The 16,097-nt window shown below is 57.8% G+C and overlaps 5 non-coding genes across 5 annotated transcripts; all 5 read right to left on the bottom strand.

Moving 5' to 3' along the window:
• Positions 1–503: 503 nt before the first annotated feature.
• TRNAC-GCA (transfer RNA cysteine (anticodon GCA)) lies at positions 504–575 on the bottom strand. Its single transcript has one exon. It is a non-coding gene; the product is annotated as a tRNA-Cys (tRNA).
• Positions 576–4,218: 3,643 nt separating this feature from the next.
• Positions 4,219–4,290, bottom strand: TRNAC-GCA (transfer RNA cysteine (anticodon GCA)). Its single transcript has one exon. It is a non-coding gene; the product is annotated as a tRNA-Cys (tRNA).
• Positions 4,291–7,932: 3,642 nt separating this feature from the next.
• TRNAC-GCA (transfer RNA cysteine (anticodon GCA)) lies at positions 7,933–8,004 on the bottom strand. Its single transcript has one exon. It is a non-coding gene; the product is annotated as a tRNA-Cys (tRNA).
• A 3,642-nt stretch (positions 8,005–11,646) lies between these two features.
• Positions 11,647–11,718, bottom strand: TRNAC-GCA (transfer RNA cysteine (anticodon GCA)). The gene has a single exon. It is a non-coding gene; the product is annotated as a tRNA-Cys (tRNA).
• A 3,644-nt stretch (positions 11,719–15,362) lies between these two features.
• TRNAC-GCA (transfer RNA cysteine (anticodon GCA)) lies at positions 15,363–15,434 on the bottom strand. The gene has a single exon. It is a non-coding gene; the product is annotated as a tRNA-Cys (tRNA).
• Positions 15,435–16,097: the final 663 nt, after the last annotated feature.

The following is a 16,097-nucleotide window of genomic DNA, read 5'->3' as shown; positions in this document are numbered from 1 at the left end:
GTGGGTGGGCCGCACCCACGCCTTCCCTCTGAGGCTGGCACCGTTGCTCCGGGGAGGGTCTCTCCTTGGAAACTGGTGTTTGCTTGGGTCCCTCACTCCTAGGGCATCCTTCTGACCTCCCTTGGAAGCCTTGTGTGTACTCTCCTTCCATGGCATACTGATCCTTTCTACTAAACCTCCTGTGTTCAAAGTACTGTGTGGTTTCTGTCTCCCGACTGGTCCCGACTGATTGATCCGTGAGGCCGAGCCCAGAGCAAAGTGGGTTCGGGGCCCTCTCGCCTCTGGGGGGAGACCGAGAAGTCAGCGCAGAACAAGCAAGCATGGACACAGAGAGAGGTGAAGGATTGGGGCTGCAGAGTCAACCTACCCTTCCCTCCACACGCCTCAGGAGATGCCTGAAAAGTACCACGGTCCGGACACCACTGATGAGGAAGATATTTCCAGTCACAGCATGCGACGTCAAGAAATCCACTGTGCGTTTGGCAATAAAGGAATGTGCCAGCAGGGGGCACCCGGATTTGAACCGGGGACCTCTTGATCTGCAGTCAAATGCTCTACCCCTGAGCTATACCCCCTGGCCTGGTTGGGGATTGTCCTGACCATATGTCTCCTGGGTTGGCACGCCCTAGCATTTATAGACTTCCAGACGTGCTATTCATTCCCAGTCAGCCTATAAACACTGGCGACAACACCACAAACTGACTAGAGGCCACTCTTCGGGCTGTGACGACCCCCTTCCATTCCCCGGAGGCCCCTCGCTTGCTTGCCCAAGGCACTTTTCCACTCTCTGGACACAACCTAAGCTCCGCAATAAACTCGAGTCTCCCCCCCTCCCCTCACTCGGTACCTGATGCCGTGCTGTGAGCGTGGGTGGGTGGGTGGGGGATAGAAGAATCACGGCTGTATGAGTCGGGGAGTTCCACAATAATGCTTCACAACAAATCACCCCCAAGTTCAACGGCGTGCCCCGATAAGCGTTCCTTCTCATGCTCACGGGTCAGCAGCGTGGGTGCCAGTCAGCTGATCTCAGCAGGGCTTGAGCGGGTGGCTCTGCTTCAAGCCGTGGGTCCACCTGTGCTGGCTTTCTCTATGTATGGGGGGGGGGGCCGGGTCTGCCCCACAGATGTGAACGCCGGGGTCCAGGCCGGAGGAGGAGCAGCTGGCAGGGCACACTTTTCTCACGGCGATGGCAGAAATGCCAAAGGGAAGCCCCACTCTGCAAGCAGCTTTCAAGTCTGTGCTCCTGGCCCATGGGCTGGTACCTCACAGGTGAAAGCAAGTCACAGGTCTTAGCCCTATGTCAAGGGCAGGGATGCCCGCCCCACCGCTAACGGGACGACCTGAAAAGTCTCGTGGGAAAGGGCTCAGGTACAGGGATAAATGAAGTATGGTGGGGGGGGGCAAACCTGCCATCTCCCAGGGTCTCTGATCCTGCTCAGAGTTATTTCCATCTCTCCCACAGGCAAAATACATTCACCGCTGCCCCCAAGCCGCCCAAAGCCTCATTCAATCAGACAAAGTGCAGGGTCTTGGGATCCACATTAATCCAGGGGAGGATTCTCCTTATCCAGAGACCTAGGAGCTCCAAAGACAAGATTCCTGCTCGTCCCACCACCCGGATCCGATCGTGCAGCAGAGGCTGGCTCGTTGCAATAGACATTTACATTCAAAGACTGGGCAAGGTGGGAAGCATGCGCAGTCACAGACACTGGCTGACAGAAATCCAAATGCTAAGTACAAGTGGCCATGTCCTTTGTTCCCTGTGGTGACAGCCGCAGGAGGCCCCTTCTAGATGGCCATTTCGGTGTCTGCCAGCCTGGGCTCAATAATGTTGTGCCATTAACAAACCACCACCAAGCTCCGAGTTCCCCAATAACAAGCATCCCCCAGGAGTAGAAATGATCCTTGATCAAGCCCTGGTTCTGCTCCTGACTGTGGCTCCCGGTCCCTGGTTCGACGGGACCCTTGGCTCCACCCTCCTTGATGTCTTCCTGTTCCATCGTCCCACTTCGCACTCTCTGCAGAGCCCATTGCAAAAGCCGAGCGTGTCCTTTCAGGTGGCTGAGCGGTCCCCTCGGCTTGCTTCCCTCCCCTAGCGTGTTAGAGGCCCAGAGGTCTCTTTACTGGAACAGTCCGTCGCAGTCTCTTTGCTCCAGGATGTTAATGCTGTCGCCAATACAGTGCTGCAGAGAAATCTGGGGGATTCCTATGTATTGTATTTTCCAAAGCCCGAGCCTGCCACATTCTTTTGACACAGGCTCTCCTGTCAGCACAGCTGCAAGTACCTGGGCACATCCCATTTCTCTGGGACCACGTCTCTCATCGGCCTAAGAACACTTTGATCCAACCGAGAGGACCTACGTGCCAGCACCTTCCATCTTCAGGTGCTCTTCATAAAGCACATTCCTGCCACACAGGTGACTTGTTCTGTCCCCCCATGCCACATCTATCCGGAACCTTCTGCCTTTTGCCTCCCTCCTAAACCGATGCAGTCGTGGCGTCGCCTTTGTCCTGGAGGGAACGGTCTCATTGCCCCAGCTATGCAATCTCTCGGCTACCTGTAACGCCCCTCTATTCTGTTTACGAACCAGCCCGTTCTTTTCTGGAGTCCTGTCGTTCTCGTAGTACCTTTCCAAAAGCAGCCTGTAAAGAACGGCTCATGTGCTCGACGTCTGACCTAGAAATGTCCTCCCCCAGGTCGACCACTTGAAGCGGACTTTCCGCCTTCAGCTTCTCTTCGGCCACCCTCGTGCATCCCCGTCACAATAGTTTCTTCAGCCTTTTCCCGGATGGCTTTCCCGGCTCGCCCGACCACGGCTGCTTCCTCGTGCCGCCACGCCGTGTGGTTGAGGCATTTGTTTCGTCAGGGCTCCCCATGGAGATATCGGTTTCAGTAAGTGGCAATATTACTCCTAGTAACAAGCCACCCCCCCAAACCAGTGACACAACCCTGAGCATTTGTTCTCGTGCCCGTGGCACTGTGTGTTGAACGTGAATCAGCTGAGATCGGCGGGGCCCGGCTGGATGGGTCGGCTTCAAGCTGCGGGCCCCGCTGGCCTTGGCACCTGGGACGAATTGGGCTCAGGGTCGGGCCACGCGTGTTCACTCTGGGGCCCGGGGTGAAAGGGCAGAGCTCTCAGGGTGCTCATCTCATAGCAATGGCGGAAGTGCCTGAAGGCCCACCCGACCTCGCCAGCCGATCCGAAGCTCCCGCTTGCATCACATCCGCTGACGTCGCGTTGGTCAGGGCAAGTCACAACGTTTGCCGGTTATCCACCTGTTGGCTGTCACCTCCAGTTCCCCCTTCCTTCCGCACCTGCCGTGCCATGACGGAGCACGTTCTCCTGCTGTGGCTCCTTTCAGGGAGCACAGGGCTCCCGTTTCCAGTAGAGGGCGCTGGAGAGCTCACCCGGGGGAAAGGGGGCTCCTCGCCCTCCTCCACACCCCTGCTGTTTCTGCTCTTCCTCCCCACCCCTGGCTACGGTGTTGGTCAGTGGTGCCCTCACGTGGTGGTGCTCTGCCCCTGGCACACACCCACGGAATGAAGACCCTCGGCGACCTGGCAGACCCAACCAGGCCCGTGACCGCCCCCTGCCGACCAGCCTCAGCCCGCCTCCCTCCCGCAGCTCCAGACCTGCCGTTGCTGAGTGACTCGTCCGGGCAGCTTGCTTTCTGCTCACCTGACGGCTGTGACCAGGGGCGGTGGGGGAGACCAGTGGGTGGGCCGCACCCACGCCTTCCCTCTGAGGCTGGCACCGTTGCTCCGGGGAGGGTCTCTCCTTGGAAACTGGTGTTTGCTTGGGTCCCTCACTCCTAGGGCATCCTTCTGACCTCCCTTGGAAGCCTTGTGTGTACTCTCCTTCCATGGCATACTGATCCTTTCTACTAAACCTCCTGTGTTCAAAGTACTGTGTGGTTTCTGTCTCCCGACTGGTCCCGACTGATTGATCCGTGAGGCCGAGCCCAGAGCAAAGTGGGTTCGGGGCCCTCTCGCCTCTGGGGGGAGACCGAGAAGTCAGCGCAGAACAAGCAAGCATGGACACAGAGAGAGGTGAAGGATTGGGGCTGCAGAGTCAACCTACCCTTCCCTCCACACGCCTCAGGAGATGCCTGAAAAGTACCACGGTCCGGACACCACTGATGAGGAAGATATTTCCAGTCACAGCATGCGACGTCAAGAAATCCACTGTGCGTTTGGCAATAAAGGAATGTGCCAGCAGGGGGCACCCGGATTTGAACCGGGGACCTCTTGATCTGCAGTCAAATGCTCTACCCCTGAGCTATACCCCCTGGCCTGGTTGGGGATTGTCCTGACCATATGTCTCCTGGGTTGGCACGCCCTAGCATTTATAGACTTCCAGACGTGCTATTCATTCCCAGTCAGCCTATAAACACTGGCGACAACACCACAAACTGACTAGAGGCCACTCTTCGGGCTGTGACGACCCCCTTCCATTCCCCGGAGGCCCCTCGCTTGCTTGCCCAAGGCACTTTTCCACTCTCTGGACACAACCTAAGCTCCGCAATAAACTCGAGTCTCCCCCCCTCCCCTCACTCGGTACCTGATGCCGTGCTGTGAGCGTGGGTGGGTGGGTGGGGGATAGAAGAATCACGGCTGTATGAGTCGGGGAGTTCCACAATAATGCTTCACAACAAATCACCCCCAAGTTCAACGGCGTGCCCCGATAAGCGTTCCTTCTCATGCTCACGGGTCAGCAGCGTGGGTGCCAGTCAGCTGATCTCAGCAGGGCTTGAGCGGGTGGCTCTGCTTCAAGCCGTGGGTCCACCTGTGCTGGCTTTCTCTATGTATGGGGGGGGGGCCGGGTCTGCCCCACAGATGTGAACGCCGGGGTCCAGGCCGGAGGAGGAGCAGCTGGCAGGGCACACTTTTCTCACGGCGATGGCAGAAATGCCAAAGGGAAGCCCCACTCTGCAAGCAGCTTTCAAGTCTGTGCTCCTGGCCCATGGGCTGGTACCTCACAGGTGAAAGCAAGTCACAGGTCTTAGCCCTATGTCAAGGGCAGGGATGCCCGCCCCACCGCTAACGGGACGACCTGAAAAGTCTCGTGGGAAAGGGCTCAGGTACAGGGATAAATGAAGTATGGTGGGGGGGGGCAAACCTGCCATCTCCCAGGGTCTCTGATCCTGCTCAGAGTTATTTCCATCTCTCCCACAGGCAAAATACATTCACCGCTGCCCCCAAGCCGCCCAAAGCCTCATTCAATCAGACAAAGTGCAGGGTCTTGGGATCCACATTAATCCAGGGGAGGATTCTCCTTATCCAGAGACCTAGGAGCTCCAAAGACAAGATTCCTGCTCGTCCCACCACCCGGATCCGATCGTGCAGCAGAGGCTGGCTCGTTGCAATAGACATTTACATTCAAAGACTGGGCAAGGTGGGAAGCATGCGCAGTCACAGACACTGGCTGACAGAAATCCAAATGCTAAGTACAAGTGGCCATGTCCTTTGTTCCCTGTGGTGACAGCCGCAGGAGGCCCCTTCTAGATGGCCATTTCGGTGTCTGCCAGCCTGGGCTCAATAATGTTGTGCCATTAACAAACCACCACCAAGCTCCGAGTTCCCCAATAACAAGCATCCCCCAGGAGTAGAAATGATCCTTGATCAAGCCCTGGTTCTGCTCCTGACTGTGGCTCCCGGTCCCTGGTTCGACGGGACCCTTGGCTCCACCCTCCTTGATGTCTTCCTGTTCCATCGTCCCACTTCGCACTCTCTGCAGAGCCCATTGCAAAAGCCGAGCGTGTCCTTTCAGGTGGCTGAGCGGTCCCCTCGGCTTGCTTCCCTCCCCTAGCGTGTTAGAGGCCCAGAGGTCTCTTTACTGGAACAGTCCGTCGCAGTCTCTTTGCTCCAGGATGTTAATGCTGTCGCCAATACAGTGCTGCAGAGAAATCTGGGGGATTCCTATGTATTGTATTTTCCAAAGCCCGAGCCTGCCACATTCTTTTGACACAGGCTCTCCTGTCAGCACAGCTGCAAGTACCTGGGCACATCCCATTTCTCTGGGACCACGTCTCTCATCGGCCTAAGAACACTTTGATCCAACCGAGAGGACCTACGTGCCAGCACCTTCCATCTTCAGGTGCTCTTCATAAAGCACATTCCTGCCACACAGGTGACTTGTTCTGTCCCCCCATGCCACATCTATCCGGAACCTTCTGCCTTTTGCCTCCCTCCTAAACCGATGCAGTCGTGGCGTCGCCTTTGTCCTGGAGGGAACGGTCTCATTGCCCCAGCTATGCAATCTCTCGGCTACCTGTAACGCCCCTCTATTCTGTTTACGAACCAGCCCGTTCTTTTCTGGAGTCCTGTCGTTCTCGTAGTACCTTTCCAAAAGCAGCCTGTAAAGAACGGCTCATGTGCTCGACGTCTGACCTAGAAATGTCCTCCCCCAGGTCGACCACTTGAAGCGGACTTTCCGCCTTCAGCTTCTCTTCGGCCACCCTCGTGCATCCCCGTCACAATAGTTTCTTCAGCCTTTTCCCGGATGGCTTTCCCGGCTCGCCCGACCACGGCTGCTTCCTCGTGCCGCCACGCCGTGTGGTTGAGGCATTTGTTTCGTCAGGGCTCCCCATGGAGATATCGGTTTCAGTAAGTGGCAATATTACTCCTAGTAACAAGCCACCCCCCCAAACCAGTGACACAACCCTGAGCATTTGTTCTCGTGCCCGTGGCACTGTGTGTTGAACGTGAATCAGCTGAGATCGGCGGGGCCCGGCTGGATGGGTCGGCTTCAAGCTGCGGGCCCCGCTGGCCTTGGCACCTGGGACGAATTGGGCTCAGGGTCGGGCCACGCGTGTTCACTCTGGGGCCCGGGGTGAAAGGGCAGAGCTCTCAGGGTGCTCATCTCATAGCAATGGCGGAAGTGCCTGAAGGCCCACCCGACCTCGCCAGCCGATCCGAAGCTCCCGCTTGCATCACATCCGCTGACGTCGCGTTGGTCAGGGCAAGTCACAACGTTTGCCGGTTATCCACCTGTTGGCTGTCACCTCCAGTTCCCCCTTCCTTCCGCACCTGCCGTGCGATGACGGAGCACGTTCTCCTGCTGTGGCTCCTTTCAGGGAGCACAGGGCTCCCGTTTCCAGTAGAGGGCGCTGGAGAGCTCACCCGGGGGAAAGGGGGCTCCTCGCCCTCCTCCACACCCCTGCTGTTTCTGCTCTTCCTCCCCACCCCTGGCTACGGTGTTGGTCAGTGGTGCCCTCACGTGGTGGTGCTCTGCCCCTGGCACACACCCACGGAATGAAGACCCTCGGCGACCTGGCAGACCCAACCAGGCCCGTGACCGCCCCCTGCCGACCAGCCTCAGCCCGCCTCCCTCCCGCAGCTCCAGACCTGCCGTTGCTGAGTGACTCGTCCGGGCAGCTTGCTTTCTGCTCACCTGACGGCTGTGACCAGGGGCGGTGGGGGAGACCAGTGGGTGGGCCGCACCCACGCCTTCCCTCTGAGGCTGGCACCGTTGCTCCGGGGAGGGTCTCTCCTTGGAAACTGGTGTTTGCTTGGGTCCCTCACTCCTAGGGCATCCTTCTGACCTCCCTTGGAAGCCTTGTGTGTACTCTCCTTCCATGGCATACTGATCCTTTCTACTAAACCTCCTGTGTTCAAAGTACTGTGTGGTTTCTGTCTCCCGACTGGTCCCGACTGATTGATCCGTGAGGCCGAGCCCAGAGCAAAGTGGGTTCGGGGCCCTCTCGCCTCTGGGGGGAGACCGAGAAGTCAGCGCAGAACAAGCAAGCATGGACACAGAGAGAGGTGAAGGATTGGGGCTGCAGAGTCAACCTACCCTTCCCTCCACACGCCTCAGGAGATGCCTGAAAAGTACCACGGTCCGGACACCACTGATGAGGAAGATATTTCCAGTCACAGCATGCGACGTCAAGAAATCCACTGTGCGTTTGGCAATAAAGGAATGTGCCAGCAGGGGGCACCCGGATTTGAACCGGGGACCTCTTGATCTGCAGTCAAATGCTCTACCCCTGAGCTATACCCCCTGGCCTGGTTGGGGATTGTCCTGACCATATGTCTCCTGGGTTGGCACGCCCTAGCATTTATAGACTTCCAGACGTGCTATTCATTCCCAGTCAGCCTATAAACACTGGCGACAACACCACAAACTGACTAGAGGCCACTCTTCGGGCTGTGACGACCCCCTTCCATTCCCCGGAGGCCCCTCGCTTGCTTGCCCAAGGCACTTTTCCACTCTCTGGACACAACCTAAGCTCCGCAATAAACTCGAGTCTCCCCCCCTCCCCTCACTCGGTACCTGATGCCGTGCTGTGAGCGTGGGTGGGTGGGTGGGGGATAGAAGAATCACGGCTGTATGAGTCGGGGAGTTCCACAATAATGCTTCACAACAAATCACCCCCAAGTTCAACGGCGTGCCCCGATAAGCGTTCCTTCTCATGCTCACGGGTCAGCAGCGTGGGTGCCAGTCAGCTGATCTCAGCAGGGCTTGAGCGGGTGGCTCTGCTTCAAGCCGTGGGTCCACCTGTGCTGGCTTTCTCTATGTATGGGGGGGGGGCCGGGTCTGCCCCACAGATGTGAACGCCGGGGTCCAGGCCGGAGGAGGAGCAGCTGGCAGGGCACACTTTTCTCACGGCGATGGCAGAAATGCCAAAGGGAAGCCCCACTCTGCAAGCAGCTTTCAAGTCTGTGCTCCTGGCCCATGGGCTGGTACCTCACAGGTGAAAGCAAGTCACAGGTCTTAGCCCTATGTCAAGGGCAGGGATGCCCGCCCCACCGCTAACGGGACGACCTGAAAAGTCTCGTGGGAAAGGGCTCAGGTACAGGGATAAATGAAGTATGGTGGGGGGGGGCAAACCTGCCATCTCCCAGGGTCTGTGATCCTGCTCAGAGTTATTTCCATCTCTCCCACAGGCAAAATACATTCACCGCTGCCCCCAAGCCGCCCAAAGCCTCATTCAATCAGACAAAGTGCAGGGTCTTGGGATCCACATTAATCCAGGGGAGGATTCTCCTTATCCAGAGACCTAGGAGCTCCAAAGACAAGATTCCTGCTCGTCCCACCACCCGGATCCGATCGTGCAGCAGAGGCTGGCTCGTTGCAATAGACATTTACATTCAAAGACTGGGCAAGGTGGGAAGCATGCGCAGTCACAGACACTGGCTGACAGAAATCCAAATGCTAAGTACAAGTGGCCATGTCCTTTGTTCCCTGTGGTGACAGCCGCAGGAGGCCCCTTCTAGATGGCCATTTCGGTGTCTGCCAGCCTGGGCTCAATAATGTTGTGCCATTAACAAACCACCACCAAGCTCCGAGTTCCCCAATAACAAGCATCCCCCAGGAGTAGAAATGATCCTTGATCAAGCCCTGGTTCTGCTCCTGACTGTGGCTCCCGGTCCCTGGTTCGACGGGACCCTTGGCTCCACCCTCCTTGATGTCTTCCTGTTCCATCGTCCCACTTTGCACTCTCTGCAGAGCCCATTGCAAAAGCCGAGCGTGTCCTTTCAGGTGGCTGAGCGGTCCCCTCGGCTTGCTTCCCTCCCCTAGCGTGTTAGAGGCCCAGAGGTCTCTTTACTGGAACAGTCCGTCGCAGTCTCTTTGCTCCAGGATGTTAATGCTGTCGCCAATACAGTGCTGCAGAGAAATCTGGGGGATTCCTATGTATTGTATTTTCCAAAGCCCGAGCCTGCCACATTCTTTTGACACAGGCTCTCCTGTCAGCACAGCTGCAAGTACCTGGGCACATCCCATTTCTCTGGGACCACGTCTCTCATCGGCCTAAGAACACTTTGATCCAACCGAGAGGACCTACGTGCCAGCACCTTCCATCTTCAGGTGCTCTTCATAAAGCACATTCCTGCCACACAGGTGACTTGTTCTGTCCCCCCATGCCACATCTATCCGGAACCTTCTGCCTTTTGCCTCCCTCCTAAACCGATGCAGTCGTGGCGTCGCCTTTGTCCTGGAGGGAACGGTCTCATTGCCCCAGCTATGCAATCTCTCGGCTACCTGTAACGCCCCTCTATTCTGTTTACGAACCAGCCCGTTCTTTTCTGGAGTCCTGTCGTTCTCGTAGTACCTTTCCAAAAGCAGCCTGTAAAGAACGGCTCATGTGCTCGACGTCTGACCTAGAAATGTCCTCCCCCAGGTCGACCACTTGAAGCGGACTTTCCGCCTTCAGCTTCTCTTCGGCCACCCTCGTGCATCCCCGTCACAATAGTTTCTTCAGCCTTTTCCCGGATGGCTTTCCCGGCTCGCCCGACCACGGCTGCTTCCTCGTGCCGCCACGCCGTGTGGTTGAGGCATTTGTTTCGTCAGGGCTCCCCATGGAGATATCGGTTTCAGTAAGTGGCAATATTACTCCTAGTAACAAGCCACCCCCCCAAACCAGTGACACAACCCTGAGCATTTGTTCTCGTGCCCGTGGCACTGTGTGTTGAACGTGAATCAGCTGAGATCGGCGGGGCCCGGCTGGATGGGTCGGCTTCAAGCTGCGGGCCCCGCTGGCCTTGGCACCTGGGACGAATTGGGCTCAGGGTCGGGCCACGCGTGTTCACTCTGGGGCCCGGGGTGAAAGGGCAGAGCTCTCAGGGTGCTCATCTCATAGCAATGGCGGAAGTGCCTGAAGGCCCACCCGACCTCGCCAGCCGATCCGAAGCTCCCGCTTGCATCACATCCGCTGACGTCGCGTTGGTCAGGGCAAGTCACAACGTTTGCCGGTTATCCACCTGTTGGCTGTCACCTCCAGTTCCCCCTTCCTTCCGCACCTGCCGTGCCATGACGGAGCACGTTCTCCTGCTGTGGCTCCTTTCAGGGAGCACAGGGCTCCCGTTTCCAGTAGAGGGCGCTGGAGAGCTCACCCGGGGGAAAGGGGGCTCCTCGCCCTCCTCCACACCCCTGCTGTTTCTGCTCTTCCTCCCCACCCCTGGCTACGGTGTTGGTCAGTGGTGCCCTCACGTGGTGGTGCTCTGCCCCTGGCACACACCCACGGAATGAAGACCCTCGGCGACCTGGCAGACCCAACCAGGCCCGTGACCGCCCCCTGCCGACCAGCCTCAGCCCGCCTCCCTCCCGCAGCTCCAGACCTGCCGTTGCTGAGTGACTCGTCCGGGCAGCTTGCTTTCTGCTCACCTGACGGCTGTGACCAGGGGCGGTGGGGGAGACCAGTGGGTGGGCCGCACCCACGCCTTCCCTCTGAGGCTGGCACCGTTGCTCCGGGGAGGGTCTCTCCTTGGAAACTGGTGTTTGCTTGGGTCCCTCACTCCTAGGGCATCCTTCTGACCTCCCTTGGAAGCCTTGTGTGTACTCTCCTTCCATGGCATACTGATCCTTTCTACTAAACCTCCTGTGTTCAAAGTACTGTGTGGTTTCTGTCTCCCGACTGGTCCCGACTGATTGATCCGTGAGGCCGAGCCCAGAGCAAAGTGGGTTCGGGGCCCTCTCGCCTCTGGGGGGAGACCGAGAAGTCAGCGCAGAACAAGCAAGCATGGACACAGAGAGAGGTGAAGGATTGGGGCTGCAGAGTCAACCTACCCTTCCCTCCACACGCCTCAGGAGATGCCTGAAAAGTACCACGGTCCGGACACCACTGATGAGGAAGATATTTCCAGTCACAGCATGCGACGTCAAGAAATCCACTGTGCGTTTGGCAATAAAGGAATGTGCCAGCAGGGGGCACCCGGATTTGAACCGGGGACCTCTTGATCTGCAGTCAAATGCTCTACCCCTGAGCTATACCCCCTGGCCTGGTTGGGGATTGTCCTGACCATATGTCTCCTGGGTTGGCACGCCCTAGCATTTATAGACTTCCAGACGTGCTATTCATTCCCAGTCAGCCTATAAACACTGGCGACAACACCACAAACTGACTAGAGGCCACTCTTCGGGCTGTGACGACCCCCTTCCATTCCCCGGAGGCCCCTCGCTTGCTTGCCCAAGGCACTTTTCCACTCTCTGGACACAACCTAAGCTCCGCAATAAACTCGAGTCTCCCCCCCTCCCCTCACTCGGTACCTGATGCCGTGCTGTGAGCGTGGGTGGGTGGGTGGGGGATAGAAGAATCACGGCTGTATGAGTCGGGGAGTTCCACAATAATGCTTCACAACAAATCACCCCCAAGTTCAACGGCGTGCCCCGATAAGCGTTCCTTCTCATGCTCACGGGTCAGCAGCGTGGGTGCCAGTCAGCTGATCTCAGCAGGGCTTGAGCGGGTGGCTCTGCTTCAAGCCGTGGGTCCACCTGTGCTGGCTTTCTCTATGTATGGGGGGGGGGGCCGGGTCTGCCCCACAGATGTGAACGCCGGGGTCCAGGCCGGAGGAGGAGCAGCTGGCAGGGCACACTTTTCTCACGGCGATGGCAGAAATGCCAAAGGGAAGCCCCACTCTGCAAGCAGCTTTCAAGTCTGTGCTCCTGGCCCATGGGCTGGTACCTCACAGGTGAAAGCAAGTCACAGGTCTTAGCCCTATGTCAAGGGCAGGGATGCCCGCCCCACCGCTAACGGGACGACCTGAAAAGTCTCGTGGGAAAGGGCTCAGGTACAGGGATAAATGAAGTATGGTGGGGGGGGGCAAACCTGCCATCTCCCAGGGTCTGTGATCCTGCTCAGAGTTATTTCCATCTCTCCCACAGGCAAAATACATTCACCGCTGCCCCCAAGCCGCCCAAAGCCTCATTCAATCAGACAAAGTGCAGGGTCTTGGGATCCACATTAATCCAGGGGAGGATTCTCCTTATCCAGAGACCTAGGAGCTCCAAAGACAAGATTCCTGCTCGTCCCACCACCCGGATCCGATCGTGCAGCAGAGGCTGGCTCGTTGCAATAGACATTTACATTCAAAGACTGGGCAAGGTGGGAAGCATGCGCAGTCACAGACACTGGCTGACAGAAATCCAAATGCTAAGTACAAGTGGCCATGTCCTTTGTTCCCTGTGGTGACAGCCGCAGGAGGCCCCTTCTAGATGGCCATTTCGGTGTCTGCCAGCCTGGGCTCAATAATGTTGTGCCATTAACAAACCACCACCAAGCTCCGAGTTCCCCAATAACAAGCATCCCCCAGGAGTAGAAATGATCCTTGATCAAGCCCTGGTTCTGCTCCTGACTGTGGCTCCCGGTCCCTGGTTCGACGGGACCCTTGGCTCCACCCTCCTTGATGTCTTCCTGTTCCATCGTCCCACTTTGCACTCTCTGCAGAGCCCATTGCAAAAGCCGAGCGTGTCCTTTCAGGTGGCTGAGCGGTCCCCTCGGCTTGCTTCCCTCCCCTAGCGTGTTAGAGGCCCAGAGGTCTCTTTACTGGAACAGTCCGTCGCAGTCTCTTTGCTCCAGGATGTTAATGCTGTCGCCAATACAGTGCTGCAGAGAAATCTGGGGGATTCCTATGTATTGTATTTTCCAAAGCCCGAGCCTGCCACATTCTTTTGACACAGGCTCTCCTGTCAGCACAGCTGCAAGTACCTGGGCACATCCCATTTCTCTGGGACCACGTCTCTCATCGGCCTAAGAACACTTTGATCCAACCGAGAGGACCTACGTGCCAGCACCTTCCATCTTCAGGTGCTCTTCATAAAGCACATTCCTGCCACACAGGTGACTTGTTCTGTCCCCCCCATGCCACATCTATCCGGAACCTTCTGCCTTTTGCCTCCCTCCTAAACCGATGCAGTCGTGGCGTCGCCTTTGTCCTGGAGGGAACGGTCTCATTGCCCCAGCTATGCAATCTCTCGGCTACCTGTAACGCCCCTCTATTCTGTTTACGAACCAGCCCGTTCTTTTCTGGAGTCCTGTCGTTCTCGTAGTACCTTTCCAAAAGCAGCCTGTAAAGAACGGCTCATGTGCTCGACGTCTGACCTAGAAATGTCCTCCCCCAGGTCGACCACTTGAAGCGGACTTTCCGCCTTCAGCTTCTCTTCGGCCACCCTCGTGCATCCCCGTCACAATAGTTTCTTCAGCCTTTTCCCGGATGGCTTTCCCGGCTCGCCCGACCACGGCTGCTTCCTCGTGCCGCCACGCCGTGTGGTTGAGGCATTTGTTTCGTCAGGGCTCCCCATGGAGATATCGGTTTCAGTAAGTGGCAATATTACTCCTAGTAACAAGCCACCCCCCCAAACCAGTGACACAACCCTGAGCATTTGTTCTCGTGCCCGTGGCACTGTGTGTTGAACGTGAATCAGCTGAGATCGGCGGGGCCCGGCTGGATGGGTCGGCTTCAAGCTGCGGGCCCCGCTGGCCTTGGCACCTGGGACGAATTGGGCTCAGGGTCGGGCCACGCGTGTTCACTCTGGGGCCCGGGGTGAAAGGGCAGAGCTCTCAGGGTGCTCATCTCATAGCAATGGCGGAAGTGCCTGAAGGCCCACCCGACCTCGCCAGCCGATCCGAAGCTCCCGCTTGCATCACATCCGCTGACGTCGCGTTGGTCAGGGCAAGTCACAACGTTTGCCGGTTATCCACCTGTTGGCTGTCACCTCCAGTTCCCCCTTCCTTCCGCACCTGCCGTGCGATGACGGAGCACGTTCTCCTGCTGTGGCTCCTTTCAGGGAGCACAGGGCTCCCGTTTCCAGTAGAGGGCGCTGGAGAGCTCACCCGGGGGAAAGGGGGCTCCTCGCCCTCCTCCACACCCCTGCTGTTTCTGCTCTTCCTCCCCACCCCTGGCTACGGTGTTGGTCAGTGGTGCCCTCACGTGGTGGTGCTCTGCCCCTGGCACACACCCACGGAATGAAGACCCTCGGCGACCTGGCAGACCCAACCAGGCCCGTGACCGCCCCCTGCCGACCAGCCTCAGCCCGCCTCCCTCCCGCAGCTCCAGACCTGCCGTTGCTGAGTGACTCGTCCGGGCAGCTTGCTTTCTGCTCACCTGACGGCTGTGACCAGGGGCGGTGGGGGAGACCAGTGGGTGGGCCGCACCCACGCCTTCCCTCTGAGGCTGGCACCGTTGCTCCGGGGAGGGTCTCTCCTTGGAAACTGGTGTTTGCTTGGGTCCCTCACTCCTAGGGCATCCTTCTGACCTCCCTTGGAAGCCTTGTGTGTACTCTCCTTCCATGGCATACTGATCCTTTCTACTAAACCTCCTGTGTTCAAAGTACTGTGTGGTTTCTGTCTCCCGACTGGTCCCGACTGATTGATCCGTGAGGCCGAGCCCAGAGCAAAGTGGGTTCGGGGCCCTCTCGCCTCTGGGGGGAGACCGAGAAGTCAGCGCAGAACAAGCAAGCATGGACACAGAGAGAGGTGAAGGATTGGGGCTGCAGAGTCAACCTACCCTTCCCTCCACACGCCTCAGGAGATGCCTGAAAAGTACCACGGTCCGGACACCACTGATGAGGAAGATATTTCCAGTCACAGCATGCGACGTCAAGAAATCCACTGTGCGTTTGGCAATAAAGGAATGTGCCAGCAGGGGGCACCCGGATTTGAACCGGGGACCTCTTGATCTGCAGTCAAATGCTCTACCCCTGAGCTATACCCCCTGGCCTGGTTGGGGATTGTCCTGACCATATGTCTCCTGGGTTGGCACGCCCTAGCATTTATAGACTTCCAGACGTGCTATTCATTCCCAGTCAGCCTATAAACACTGGCGACAACACCACAAACTGACTAGAGGCCACTCTTCGGGCTGTGACGACCCCCTTCCATTCCCCGGAGGCCCCTCGCTTGCTTGCCCAAGGCACTTTTCCACTCTCTGGACACAACCTAAGCTCCGCAATAAACTCGAGTCTCCCCCCCTCCCCTCACTCGGTACCTGATGCCGTGCTGTGAGCGTGGGTGGGTGGGTGGGGGATAGAAGAATCACGGCTGTATGAGTCGGGGAGTTCCACAATAATGCTTCACAACAAATCACCCCCAAGTTCAACGGCGTGCCCCGATAAGCGTTCCTTCTCATGCTCACGGGTCAGCAGCGTGGGTGCCAGTCAGCTGATCTCAGCAGGGCTTGAGCGGGTGGCTCTGCTTCAAGCCGTGGGTCCACCTGTGCTGGCTTTCTCTATGTATGGGGGGGGGGCCGGGTCTGCCCCACAGATGTGAACGCCGGGGTCCAGGCCGGAGGAGGAGCAGCTGGCAGGGCACACTTTTCTCACGGCGATGGCAGAAATGCCAAAGGGAAGCCCCACTCTGCAAGCAGCTTTCAAGTCTGT

Source organism: Cynocephalus volans, chromosome 6 (genome assembly GCF_027409185.1).
Source record: "Cynocephalus volans isolate mCynVol1 chromosome 6, mCynVol1.pri, whole genome shotgun sequence".
In the NCBI taxonomy this organism is placed as follows: Eukaryota; Metazoa; Chordata; class Mammalia; order Dermoptera; family Cynocephalidae; genus Cynocephalus; species Cynocephalus volans.
This window is presented reverse-complemented; position numbering and strand designations above follow the sequence as displayed.